The sequence below is a fragment of the Neomonachus schauinslandi genome, chromosome 16 (assembly GCF_002201575.2).
Source record: "Neomonachus schauinslandi chromosome 16, ASM220157v2, whole genome shotgun sequence".
NCBI classification, from domain to species: Eukaryota; Metazoa; Chordata; class Mammalia; order Carnivora; family Phocidae; genus Neomonachus; species Neomonachus schauinslandi.
Window position 1 is genome coordinate 29,323,299 of NC_058418.1, and position 13,809 is coordinate 29,337,107.

Sequence of the window (13,809 nt, forward strand, 5' to 3'; positions counted from 1 at the left end):
TGGAGTCCCGGGATCGAGTCCCGCATCGGGCTCCCTGCTCGGCGGGGGGTCTGCTTCTCCCTCTGACCCTCCTCCCTCTCATGCTCTCTGTCTCTCATTCTCTCTCTCTCTCTCAAATAAATAAATAAATAAATCTTAAAAAATAAATAAATAAAAAATAAATTAAAAAAAACAAAAACAAAAGAATAGGGCGCCTGGGTGGCTCAGTCGGTTAAGCGACTGCCTTCGGCTCAGGTCATGATCCTGGAGTCCCGGGATCGAGTCCCGCATCGGGCTCCCGGCTCAGCAGCCTGCTTCTCCCTCCGACCCTCTCCCCTCTCATGCTGTTTCTCTCTCGCTCGCTCTCTAATAAATAAATAAATAAAATCTTTAAAAAAACACTTCATTGCGATATAATTTATATACTACAAATCCACCCATGAAACATATACAACAGACTCTAGTATATTTTCAGAGTTGTACAATCATCACCACAATCCAATTTTATTTTATTTTATGTTTTATTATTATTACTGGGGGAGTTGGGGAGAGGCAGAGGGAGAGAGAGCATCTTAAGCAGGCTCCGTACCCAGCGTGGAGCCCAACGTGGGGCTCGATCTCACAACCCTGAGATCATGACCTGGGCTGAAATCAAGAGTCAGATGCTTAACCGACTGAGCCACCCAGGCAGCCCCGCACCACAATCCAATTTTAGAACATTTATATCACCCTAAAAAGAAACCTCATGCCCATTTTCACCCATCACCTTTTTATCCCCCAATTTTTTTAAATATTTTTTTTTAAAGATTTTATTTATTTATTTGAGAGAGAGAATGAGATAGAGAGATCATGAGGGTCAGAGGGAGAAGCAGACTCCCCGCCGAGCAGGGAGCCCGATGCGGGACTCGATCCCGGGACTCCAGGATCATGACCTGAGCCGAAGGCAGTCGCCCAACCAACTGAGCCACCCAGGCGCCCCTATCCCCCAATTTTTAATTGTGATCGGATTGCCAAGATCTACCAGAATCAGAGGAAAACTTCTAACACAGAAGATAGAAATCTAAACAAACAACAAAGAGCAAGGAACAGAAACTGCAGAGAGGAAATCTTTCCAAAAGTTTTCAAAGAGATGAGAATTGTATCCATGAGAGAAAAAAGAAGAGGAAACAAATGTACATTAGCATATGTATAATATTATAGTAATAGATTATATTTATATAGAATTCAGAGAACAAAAAGTCAGTAAAAACATGATAGCAGAGATGAAAATTCAACAGAAATGTTAAATAGGAATATTAAGTTGAGAAAATGTTTCAGGAAATAAGCAAAGAGATGGAAGGTTAAAAAAGAAATAATTCTAAGAGCAATTTAGAAGGTCCAATATTCCATAGGGACAATAGAGAGAACAAAAGAAAGAATATCTGTGAACCTAATAATTCCAGAAGATTTCCCAAGATCAGAGGGCATGAGTTACTTCTGAATGTCCAGCATGATGAATAAAAATAAACCCACACCAGAACAATCATCAAGCAATTTCAGAATACAAGCGTAACACTTCCAGATATGGGGATCGCATGTAGGTGGGACAGACTAGACTAGAGCAATGGGACTCAAGAAACTGCCACGTCATCACAAAGATCCCTGCTCTTTGGGGGCACTCCCTTTTTAATTCTGGGACAGGATGCACCGGTAAGTTACCCAGATTCTTCTCTGCACTTGGCTCATCTTCACCACAGGCTGCTGAGTTCCTGCTCTCCCTATGGATGCTGAGTCCCAGGCTAGGCCCTGCTGACCTAGTCAGCAGAGGACACCCATTTCACCCCCAAAGTGTTTGGCCTGGCCCTATTCCTGGGAGCCGGAAGAGCCTTGGACAAGCTTACAACTGACCGTACAGAGCAGCCCACTTCCTCTGACTATTCCCGGACATCCGGCTCTGACTCATACCTGCCCTACCAGATCCTCCAGCTGTAGTGAATGCTCTGTTTCTCGGGACTCACTCAATGACCTTGCCCACTGACTTCCCAGCAGGAGCCCTTAGAAAGCCTCCAAATGGTAAAGCCAAGACCAAGTCCCTGAGGCCCTGTTCAGCTTCCGTGCTCCTGGGAGCCTGCCTCCAAGAAGGAGAGGCAGGACTGCCCTTCCCTGACACCGCTATGCTTGTGCTTGCCTCCCAGTTTCTCAAAACACAGCACCATCCTGTTTAGAGATACATATATAAGCCATGAAACTGTAAAGAAAAGCAAGGGGAGGGGAGCCTGGGTGGCTCAGTCGTTAAGCGTCTGCCTTCGGCTCAGGTCATGATCCCAGGGTCCTGGGATCGAGCCCCGCATCGGGCTCCCTGCTCGGCGGGAGGCCTGCTTCTCCCTCTGCCTCTCCCCCTGCTTGTGCTCTCTCTCTCTCTCTCTCAAATGAATAAATAAAATCTTTAAGATAAAATAAAATCATAAGCCAGACCATGTCAGCTCTCTGTTCAAAACCCTCCTCTGGCATATTCCACTGTAATCAGAGTGACAGCCAGGGTCTTCACCTTGGCCTGTGAGCATGCACGAGACCAACCCCCACATCCCCCTCTGACATCGATTCCTACCACTCTTGCCCTTGTCATTCTGCTCCAGGCGCACTAACATCCTGGCTGTCGCCCCAACACACGAGGCACCCTCCCACCTCAAGCCCTTTGTATTCACTAGTTCTTGTCCTGCAAAGCTCTCCCTCAGGATCTCTGCATCACTTGCTCACTAACCTCAGCCAGATCTCAGTGCCAACGTCACTGGCCTTCTCTGACCATCCTATCTAAAATAGCACGTCTCCTGTCATTGTTAAGAAAACAGAACCCAATATATAGATTTTGCTTACCTGGACAGTGAACTCGACAGGGCTTGGTGACAATGGATGAAGGACTCAAGGAGAGCAAGTGGGTGAGCGGTGGAGTTTCCAGAAGGGAGATGTAATGAGGCTGGGGGCAAAGCAGGTTTGGGGAGGAAGATCCTGAGTGTATTCTGGATGTGTTTACTTTGTAGCGTCCGCCAGCCCTGCAGGTAGAGGTGCGGAGCCAGCACTCTGGCACTCAGAAGACAGGTGCAGCCCGGAGATGCACTTGGCAGTGGCCGCCGGCTGGAGATCAAAGCCGAGGGAATGGGTGAGCTTGCCTGGGAAGAGAAGGCAGAGTACCAAGAGGAGAGGTCCGCGGACGGAGGCCTGAGAGGCACAAAGGGGACCGCAGAAGAGAAATCAGACAGGTAGGAGGGAAGCCGGGAGGGTGGGTTTCCCAGAGGCCAGTGGGAAAGCGCGGAAGAGCTTCTTTGGGAGACGGTGGTGACTGTCGGAGGCTGCTGAGGACAGACGCGAGGGACTTAGAAATGGAAGTCCCAGAGTGGGCGGTGAGAAAGTTGCAGGGGCAGGGAGAAGTCAGGGAAGGCAGGGATGGGAGACTGAAGTCTCTGGAGGCTGGCTAGGGTGGGTTCCTATGGAGAGTCTGGAACGCACTAGGGAGCGTGTTGAGTGAGGGGTCATCATCAACGGCAGGGGGTTCCTGATGAGGTTGGGGGGGGGTGTCCAGGGCACAAGCAGTGGGTTTTTCCTGGAGAGAAGTCACTTCCTCTACTCAAAGAGGACAGGAAGCAGGAAGGACCCGGGAGTCCTAGTTCAGGATCATTTCTACCAACACCAAACATGCTCTTGTTTCTTTCTCCTTTTTTTTTAAGACTTAAGTTATTTACTTATTTATTTATTGGAGAGAGAGAGAGCGACAGTGCATGCAGGTGGGCAAGGGGCAGAGAGAGAGAGAGAGTCTCAAGCAGACACCCCGCTGAGCGCAGAGCCCATTGCTTGGCTCGATCTCATGACCCTGAGACCATGACCTGAGTTGAAAACCAAGAGTCGGAAGCTTGACAGACCCAGCCACCCAGGCGCCCCCTGTTTCTTTTATCTTAATGCAACAGCAAATGAATGAACAAAACAAAACTCTTCGGACCTCACACCCCTCCCTGGCTCCTGTACTATTTTTCTTCTCCGTTTTGCAGCAAAACTCAAGAATTCTCTACATTCTGATTTCTCTCCTCCCAAGCCCTCCTTGATCTGGTTATCGGTCACCATTCACCATAACTGCTCTTGGTGCACATGACCACATCGTTACCAATCCAGCGTCCATTTGCACATCTTCTTGTATCATCAATATTGCTACACATGGGTGCTCACTCCCTTTCCCTTGAGACTCTTTCTTCACTTAGCTTCAGGGACACCACACTGCCTTCCTTTTCCTCCTTCATTGCTCCCTTTCTGCCTCCTCTCTTCCTCCTCTTCTCTCAGACCTCTGAACACTGGAGGCTGTCCTTCATCCTCTTCTCTTCGCCACTCACACTCTCAGTGGTCACACCCCAACCTCATGGCTTTACAAACACCATCTCTGCCGGACACAACACATTTTTGTATCTTTATTTTGTAGGCTACAGCGGCGGAAAGTAGACAGGGAAGAGTAACAGGAGGTGTGCTTGAGGAGGTAGGTGGAGGAGGCAGATCCTGAAGGATCTTACGAGGCCTTTTCTCAACCTTGGCTTTTACTCTGAATCAGATGGGAAGCACTGAAGTATTTTGAGCAGAGGAGAGACAGGATATGACTCACTTTTTGAAAAAGTTATCTTAGTTGCTCTGTTAGTCAGGGTTCTCCAGAGAAACAGAACCAATAAAAAAAGAGAGAGACAGAGAGACGGGGGAGGGGGAGAGGAGAGAGAGAGAGACTGATCAATTTTAAGGAATTGGTTCACATGATCATGCAGACTGGAAAGTCCAAAGTTTGCAGGTGCGCCAGCAGGCTGAGGACCTAGGGGAGAGCCAATGGGTTCTTCAATGGGTTAAAGTTCAAAGGCTGTCTCTAGTGGAATTCCCTTTTGCGTGGGGGAGGTCAGTCTTTCTGTTCTATTCAGGCCTTCAACTGATTGGATGAGGCCCACCCACATTATGAAGAGCAATTTGCTTTCCTCAAAGTACACTGACTTAAATGTAAATCTCATCCTTAAACACCCCCACAGAATCATTGAATAATGTTTGACCAAATATCTAGGCACTTTGGCCCAGCCAGGTTGACACATAAAGTTACCACCACAGCTTCTACATTGAGAAGAAATTGCTGTAGGAGGAAGGACAGAGGCAGGGAGACCAGTTGGGAGGAAATTACAATAATGCTGGTAAGACATGATGGAAGCTTGGGCAGGAGGATTGGCAATGGGAGAAATGAGGGTTGGTTAGGTTTTGAATAACTGAAGACTGAGTTGACAGAAATTGTGGGTGAATTGAATGTAGGAGGTGAGAGAAAGAGGAATCAAGGATGACTCCAAAGTTTTTTGGCCTGATCCACAGGAAGAATGCCAAAATGTGGAAAAATAGAAATGATGGGCTTAGGGCATGAGCTTCAATGACGTGAGGAGTGAGGGTCTGGTGGGCACAGTGGACGGCAGATAGGACACAGCCCCTCCTCCTGGCCTTGAAGCCTGTGGGATATAAGGAAAAGCTGAGGGTTCCAGAGGGGACAGTGAAAGGACAGGTGATCATAAAGGAGAGGGAGCTTTCTTCCTGGCTGAAGTCACTGAGAGAGTGAGATAACTGGAAGCATTTACATTCTTTTTTTTCTTTCTTTCTTTCTTAAATTAATTTATTTTGGAGAGAGAGTGCATGAGCAGTGGGGGAAGCGGAGGGAGAGGGACAAGCAGACTCCATGCTGAGCGCAGAGCCTGATACATGACTTGGTCTCATGACCCTGAGATCATGACCTGAGCAAAAACCAAGAGTTGGCCATTCAACCAACCGAGCCACCCAGGTGCCCCAAGGGCTTTACATTCTTTTTTTTTTTTTTTTTAATATTTTATTTATTTGAGAGAAAGAGAGCACAAGCAGGGGGAGAGGCAGAGGGAGAAGCGGACTCCCCGCTGAACAGGAAGCCCGACGCGGGACTCGATCCCAGGACCCTGAGATCACGACCTGAGCCGAAGGCAGATGCTTAACGGACTGAACCACCCAGGTGCCCCATTCTTAATGATGACAGAGCGAATCAATCTAATCAGCACAATCAATTTTATCTTGGGAACACTGCGCTGGAAATCAAGCTAGGTGTTTAGTTCATTAATATTTGCTGAACACCTATTAAGGGTTCAACACTGTTCTAGGTTTTCGGGATAGAGGTGTGTCACTGCCCTCCTTACCCTAAAGCCTTACGTGGCTTTACCTTTAGGAATCGAGTCCCAAATCTTTCCCAGGTCTTTGGCTTCATCTCTATCCACACCTCATGCCTCTTCTCGATTTTCACACTTAAACCACATTCACATTCCCGCAATTCCCTGAACCACCCATGCCTTTTCCTGATTCAAGGTCTTTGTATAAGCTTTTTTCTCCACCCGAAACCAACCCTCCCTTTAGCTATGATTTGATGTATGTATATATTATGAAATGATTAACACCATAATCTATTAACATCTATAACTATGCATAGTTACACTTTTTCTTAGATTTCTCTTCAGGGAAATGAAAGGGAAGAAAGGAAAGTCTTTGTCCACCTCCAACCACTCAGTCACCCCCACTCCCATCCCTGCGAGTGCATGTGCACACAACACACACACACACACGGTTAAGGGCTTCTGTGATGCACGCCCACAGCTCCCTGAATTTCTTTTTTTCTTAAAGATTTTATTTATTTATTTGAGAGAGAGAGAGGGAGAGAGGGAGAGCACAAGCAGGGGGAGGGACAGAGGGAGAGGGAGAAGCAGACTGCCCGCTGAGCAGGGAGCCTGACGTGGGGCTTGATCCCAGGACCCCTGAGATCATGACCTGAGCCGAAGGCAGATGCTTAACTGACTGAGCCACCCAGGCGCCCCCCTGAACTTCTTTTTTTATAACATATTTATACTTGACAACTGTTCTGGGTCTATTTTCCTCATGAGATCACAAGCTCTGTGAGGACAGAGACCACACTTGTCTCATTCACTACTATATGCTCAGTTGTTGGCAAAGTACTTGACCTAGAGTAGGTAGTTGCTAAACATTTGTTGAGTGTTTGAAAGGATTGATGGTACGCTCTCTGGCTAAGTGAATGAATGAATAAATGAACGAATCAGTGAATGAATAATGAGACCCCAAGTAAACCTCTGAGCAATGAAGACTGATTGCCTTTTAATTATTATTATTATTATTTTTTATTTAGGGGTGCCTGGGTGGCTCAGTCAGTGAAGCGTCTGAATCTTGATTGTAGCTCAGGTCCTGATCTCAGGGCTGTGGGATTGAGCCCTGGGTTGGGCTCTGCGCTGGGCAGGGAGTCTGCTCAAGATTCTCTCTCCCTCTCCTTTTGCCCACCCACCCCCTCTCATGCATGCTCTCTCTCTCTCTCTCTCTCTCTGTAAGCTTTTTTTCCCCCCTGAAACCAATCCTTTCCTTCTGCTAGCTATGATTTGATATATGTATATATTATGAAATGATTAACACCATAAGTTTAGTTAACATCTATAAGATTTATTTATTCATTTTAGAGGGGGTGAGGGAGGAGAGGGAGAGAGAGAATCCCAAGCAGACTCCCTGTTGAGCATGGAGCCCAATGTGGGGCTCAGTGCCACAACCCTGAGATCATGACATGAGCCAAAATCAAGAGTTGGAGACTTAACCAACTGAGCCACCCAGGAGCCCCTAATTCTTTTTTTAAAATTGAGATATAATTGACATATAACACTGTATTATTTTAGGTGTATAGCATAATGATTTGTTATATGTGTATATTGTAAAATGATTACTACAATAAGTAGTTAACACCCATGACCACACATAGTTACACATTCTTTTCTTGTGATGTGAACTTTTAAGATTTTCTCTCTTGGCAACTTTCAAACATGCAATGCAGTATCATTAACTATAGTCACCATACTGTACATTGTATCCCCAGGACTCATTTATTTGATAACTGGAAGTTTGTACCTTTTGACCACCTTCACCCATTTTGCCCACTCCCTACGCCCTGCTTCTGGCAACCACCAATTATTCTTTGTATTTATGAGTTTGTTTGTTTTTAGATTTCACATATAAATGAGATCATACAGTATTTGTCTTTCCCTGTCTGACTTATTTTACTTAGCATAATGACCTTAGGGTCCACCCATGTTGTTGCAAATGGCAAGATTTCCTCCTTTTTGTAGCTGAGTAATATTCCATTTTGTATGTACATATACATTATCTTTACACATTCATCCATCGATGAACACTTAGGTTGTTTCCATGTCTTGACTATTGTGATAAGTGCTGCAATGAACATGGGGGTATCTCTTCAAGATCCTGATTTCAATTCCTTTGGATAAATACCCAGAAGTGGGATTGTTGAATCATTTGGTAATTCTATTTTTTTTTTTTTTAATGTAGACTCCACACCCAGCATGGAGCCCAATGCAGGGCTTGAACTCACGACCCCGAGATCAAGACCTGAGCTGAGATCAAGAGCCAGGTGCCTAACTGACTGAGCCACCAGGAGCCCTTGGTAATTCTAGTTTCAATTTTTTTAAGGAACTTCCATACTGTTTACCAAAGCAGCTGTACAATTTTACATTCCCACCAAAGTGTGCAAGGATTTCCTTCTCTCCACATCCTCACACTTGTAATTTCTTATCTTTTTTTTTTTAAAGATTTTATTTATTTGAGAGAGAATGAGATAGAGAGCATGAGAGGGGGGAGGGTCAGAGGGAGAAGCAGACTCCCCGCCGAGCAGGGAGCCCGATGCGGGACTCGATCCCGGGACTCCAGGATCATGACCTGAGCCAAAGGCAGTCGCTTAACCGACTGAGCCACCCAGGAGCCCAATTTCATATCTTTTTAAGAATAGCGATTCTAACAGGCATGAAGTGATGTCTTATGATTTTGATTTGCACTTCCCTGATAATTAATGATGTCAAGCACCTTTTAATATATCTGTTGGCCATTTGTATGTCCTCTTTGGAAAAATTCTATTCAGATCCTCCATTTTTTACTGGAATTGTTTGTTTCTATTGAATTGTATGAGTTCTTTATATACTTTGGATACTAATCCGCTATCAGATATATGACTTACAAATATTTTCTCCCATTCTGTAGTTTCCCTTTTATTTTGTTGATTTTTTTTTTTTTTTTTTTTTTTTGCTATACAGAAGGCTTTTGGTTTGTCATCGTCCCACTTACTTATTTTTGCTTTTGTTTTCTTTGCTTGTAGCATCAAATCCAGAAAATCATGGCCAAGACCAATTTTGAGGTGCTTATTGCCTTTGTTTTCTTCTAGGAGTTTTACGTTTTCAAGTCCTACGTCCAAGGCTTTAATACACTTTGAGTTGATTTTTGTATATGTGTGGGTTTATTTCCGAGCTTTTTATTTTGTTCCAGTGATCCATGTGTCTGTTTTTATGCCAATACCATACTGTTTTGATTATGATAGCTTTGTAGTATAGTTTGAAATTAGGAAATGTGATGCCTCCAACTTTGTTCTTCTTTCTCAAGGTTGCTTCGGCTTTTGGGGGTCTTCTGTGGTCAAGATTGATTTCTTAAATTCAGTCATTAATGTCCATGCCCTCCACTCAAAGCAAGGCCCTCACTCATGCCCTGTCAGTCATTAACTTGACACACACTCCCAGGCACCTCTGTTACTTTGTTTGCAAGCCCTCCTCCCCCCAATAAAAGAAAGGAGAAAACGTGTTATCGGCAGGTCATATGGTGACCTCAGTGAGAAGAAACATCTGATAGTCTGAATGGGAGAAAAAATGGTATTCACAAATTAGACAGTGTCTTAAAACTCAACTGTACAAAGCAGTTGAAGGTATGCTGCCCAATACCTACTCCAGCAGACCTCAAGGGCATTATCATAAGGCAATGATGGTTTATAATGGCAATTGTTTATAATTATTTTTTTAATATTTTCTTTGTTCATTTGAGAGAGAAACAGAGAGAGAACGAGCAAGGGGAGAGGCAGAGGGAGTGGGAGAAGCAGGCTCCCCACTGAGCTGGGAGCCCGACGTGGGGCTCGATCCCAGGACCTGGAGATCAGGACCCGAGCTGAAGGTAGATGCCCAGCCATCTGAGCCACCCAGTGCCCCTATAATTGTTTAGAGACGACTAAAAGGACATGTATTCATTCCATATTGCGAACGCTTCCCTGTGTATTAAATCTAGCTAGTTTTTTTGTTTGTTTTTTTAAGATTTATTTCTTTATTTGAGAGAGAGAGAAGGAGAGAGAGCACAAGCTGGGGGAGAGGCAAAGGGAGAGGGAGAGAGAGAATCCTCAAGCAGGCTCCCCGCTGAGCACAGAGCCTGATATGGGCCTCGATCCCAGGACCCGGAGATCATGACGTGAGCTGAAATCGAGTTGGCTCCTTAATTGACTGAGCCACCCAGGTGCCCCTCAATCTAGCTAGTTTTTGTAGTTTATACTGTGGATTGAATTTTTAGCAGGCAGATTCTCATTCACAATAGGGAAAGCTGGTTTGAGGGGCTTATAGTATCAGTCCATAGGTACAGATGCCTGACTAGAATTAATCACAGATAAAATGCTAGTCAACTCAGGTCTCAAGAAGAGACTCCTCACATACCACGTGAAATATACATTGGTCTCAGCTTTGCCTGAGTCGATAGCGCCCTCAATTGGTTTTTGCTGGTACCAACACCTCTTTCTTTGAATAATTGTGGAAGCCGCATAAACAAATTGGAACTTTGTTTCAACAAAACAAGTTGAAGCCACAGTAGCCATAAAAGCCATCTGATCACTCATCTGAAAGGAATACAACACTTATAGCTTCATGATCATAGGAAATAAATTTAAAATTGTTTTTTAAATTTAAGAATAATGACATTCTATCAGTTTCAGGTGTATATTGCCGTGATTCGATATTTTTATACATTATGAAATAATCCTCATGATAAGTCTAGTTACCATCTGCCACTGTACAAAGTTATTAGAATATTATTGACTCTATTCCCTATGTGGTACATTACATCCCTATGGCTTATTTATTTTATAACTGGAAGTTTGTACCATTTAGTCCTCAAATGTCAATTTCATTGTGGGTGGGAATGTGAAATGATAGAGCTACTTTAGAAAAAAAATTGACAGTTTCTTATAAAGTTTAACATTTACCATATAGCCCAGTAATACCGCTCTGTCTTCATCTGCTAGACTTCTCCCTCTGTGCCCATGTGGCCTTTCCTCAGTCTGCACATGTGACTTTCTTATGCGGCCACACATTTATGACCTCATTTAACCTTAAGTACCTACTAAAAGCCCTATCTGCAGATACAATCACACTGGGGATTAGGACTTCAACATATGAATTTGGGGAGGACACAAACATTCAGTCCACAGCACACTCCTAGGTGTTGACCCAAGAGTAATGAAAAACTTATGTTATGCAAAAGCATTTACATAAATGTGATGGTAGCTTTTCTCACAATTGCCCCAAATTGGAAACAACCAAGATGTCTTCAAATGTTGAATGGATAAATAAATGTTGGGACATTCATACGATAGAATATTACTTATCAATAAAAAGGAACAAACTACGGGCACATGGATGAATCTGAAAGGCATTATGCTAAGTTGAAAGAAGCCAGAATCAAAGGCTACATATTGTATGATGACATTTATGTGACATTTTGGAAAAGAGGAAAAACAATGGGGACAGAAAATTGGTCCATGGTTGCCAGAGGGTATATAATGAGGCGCTTACTACCAAGGGGCACTAGGAAATTTTTCAGGTGATAGAAATGTTCTATAGTGTGATTGTGGTGAATATAACTGTATGTATTTGTCAAGATTCATAGAACTGTACACTTACAAGAGTAAATTTTACCACATGCAAATTATACCTTGACGAATCTGACATAAAAGAATAAACAGAAGGATACTTGAAAAAATTCACTTGTATATTCGTCTTTGCTGGAAGAAAGTAAGAAAGGAATCCATAAAGAACTCTGAGCACAAAACTTATCAGGATAAAATTTTGTTGGAGTAGAACGGGAATATGAGGTAAAGGAGAGAAAGGTAGGATATAAAATTTCTGTTAAAGCAAAGTTTTGTTCATGGATTTTTAAAATGGATGATAATGAGTATCAAATTGTTATGAGTCCATTGGCTATAGGTTAGTAACAGTTTTGTTTTAAAAGGCTTATAGTTGCATGTTGGATATTACACCTGATCAAACTTTTAATGAAAAGTTTTTTTTTTTTTAGATTTATTTATTTATTTTGAGAGAGCGTGAATGAGAGAGAGAGAGAGAGTACATGAGTGGGGGAGGGTCAGAGGGAGAAGCAGGCTCCTCGCCGAGCAGGGAGCCTGATGCGGGGCTCGATCCCGGGACTCCAGGATCATGACCTGAGCCGAAGGCAGTCGCTCAACCAACTGAGCCACCCAGGCGCCCCTTTAATGAAAAGTTTTAGATGTCAACTTTAAAATATGCTAGAAGGTAGCTCTTTTAGGGGGACATGACCAAAAAGTTTCAAGACCACTGTGTTTTGTTGTTGGTTTTTTTTGTCTTATAAAAGTTTTTGCGGGGCGCCTGGGTGGCTCAGTTGGTTAAGCGACTGCCTTCGGCTCAGGTCATGATCCTGGAGTCCCGGGATCGAGCCCCGCATCGGGCTCCCTGCTCGGCAGGGCGTCTGCTTCTCCCTCTGCCCTCTTCCCTCTCGTGCTCTGTCTCTCATTCTCTCCCTCTCAAATAAATAAATAAAATCTTTAAAAAAAAAAAAAAAAAGCTTATGCAAAGATTCATAGTTAAGCCATGTATTTTAAGGTCATATATACAATGTAAAAATATAGTTATTTTCTAGATGACTGCCATTTATGGGCTTTGACATTCTATTGGGCTAGCATATCACAACAGGGTAAGGATTTTACACATGCAAAATTGAGGCTCCTATAAAAACAGTTGATAGATAGCATGTCTTATCCATAGGTGTTTGATTATTTCTTCTTTTTCTTTTTTTATGTAGGCTCCATGCACAGTGTGGAGCCCAACTCAGGGCTCAAACTTATGACCCTGAGATCAAGACCTGAGCCGAAATCAAGAGTCAGATGCATAACGGACTAAGCCACCCAGGCGCCCGTGTTTGATTATTTACTGCTGCATAACAAGTCATCCTAAAACTTTGTGACTTGAAAGAATAATAATTTCTTTTGCCCACAAATCTGCAGTTGGGTGGGGATCAGTGGCAAGGTTCATCTCTGCTCTGTACAGCATTAGCTGGAACAGCTTGATGGAAGGCTGGAGGATCTGCTTCCAAACTGGCTCATTCAGTATGGCTGGGGCTGAGGGTCAGGGGCCTCAGATCCTATGCAAATGGTCAGAACTGCAGAACTCTCCTCCAAACCTCTGTAGTAAGAGATGACCAAACCATAGCACAGCTTCTAGCAGCACAAGGCTGTGCCCTAGGATGACTGCAGCCCTGCATTAAAATGCCTGTCTGAGAAAACTCAAGGCTGTCAGAATTTACCTTTTGTTCTAGCCAACACCTGATGATAGATCCCAGACCCCCTTTCTTATACATTTACCCAAAACGGCTTCCAATGGTGACTCCCTCTGTCCCTTTGAGATGTGTATGTATCTTCTGCAATTTGAAGTGTCTTTCTCAATGATCTGAAGCCATATAGGGCCCCTGTCTCCTAGTCTCTGTGGGAAGATAGAATCCTAACTTCAATAAATTGCCTGCTAGTAGCTACAGCTGGCTTGATCACATTGAGACTCGCCACCCCTTTGTAATTTTTTGGTTGAGCGCCACTCTCTCCCATCCCTAGTCCTTCATTCTCCCTTTAAGTCATCCCATCACCTCTGCACAGATTGGAATGGAGCTCAGCTC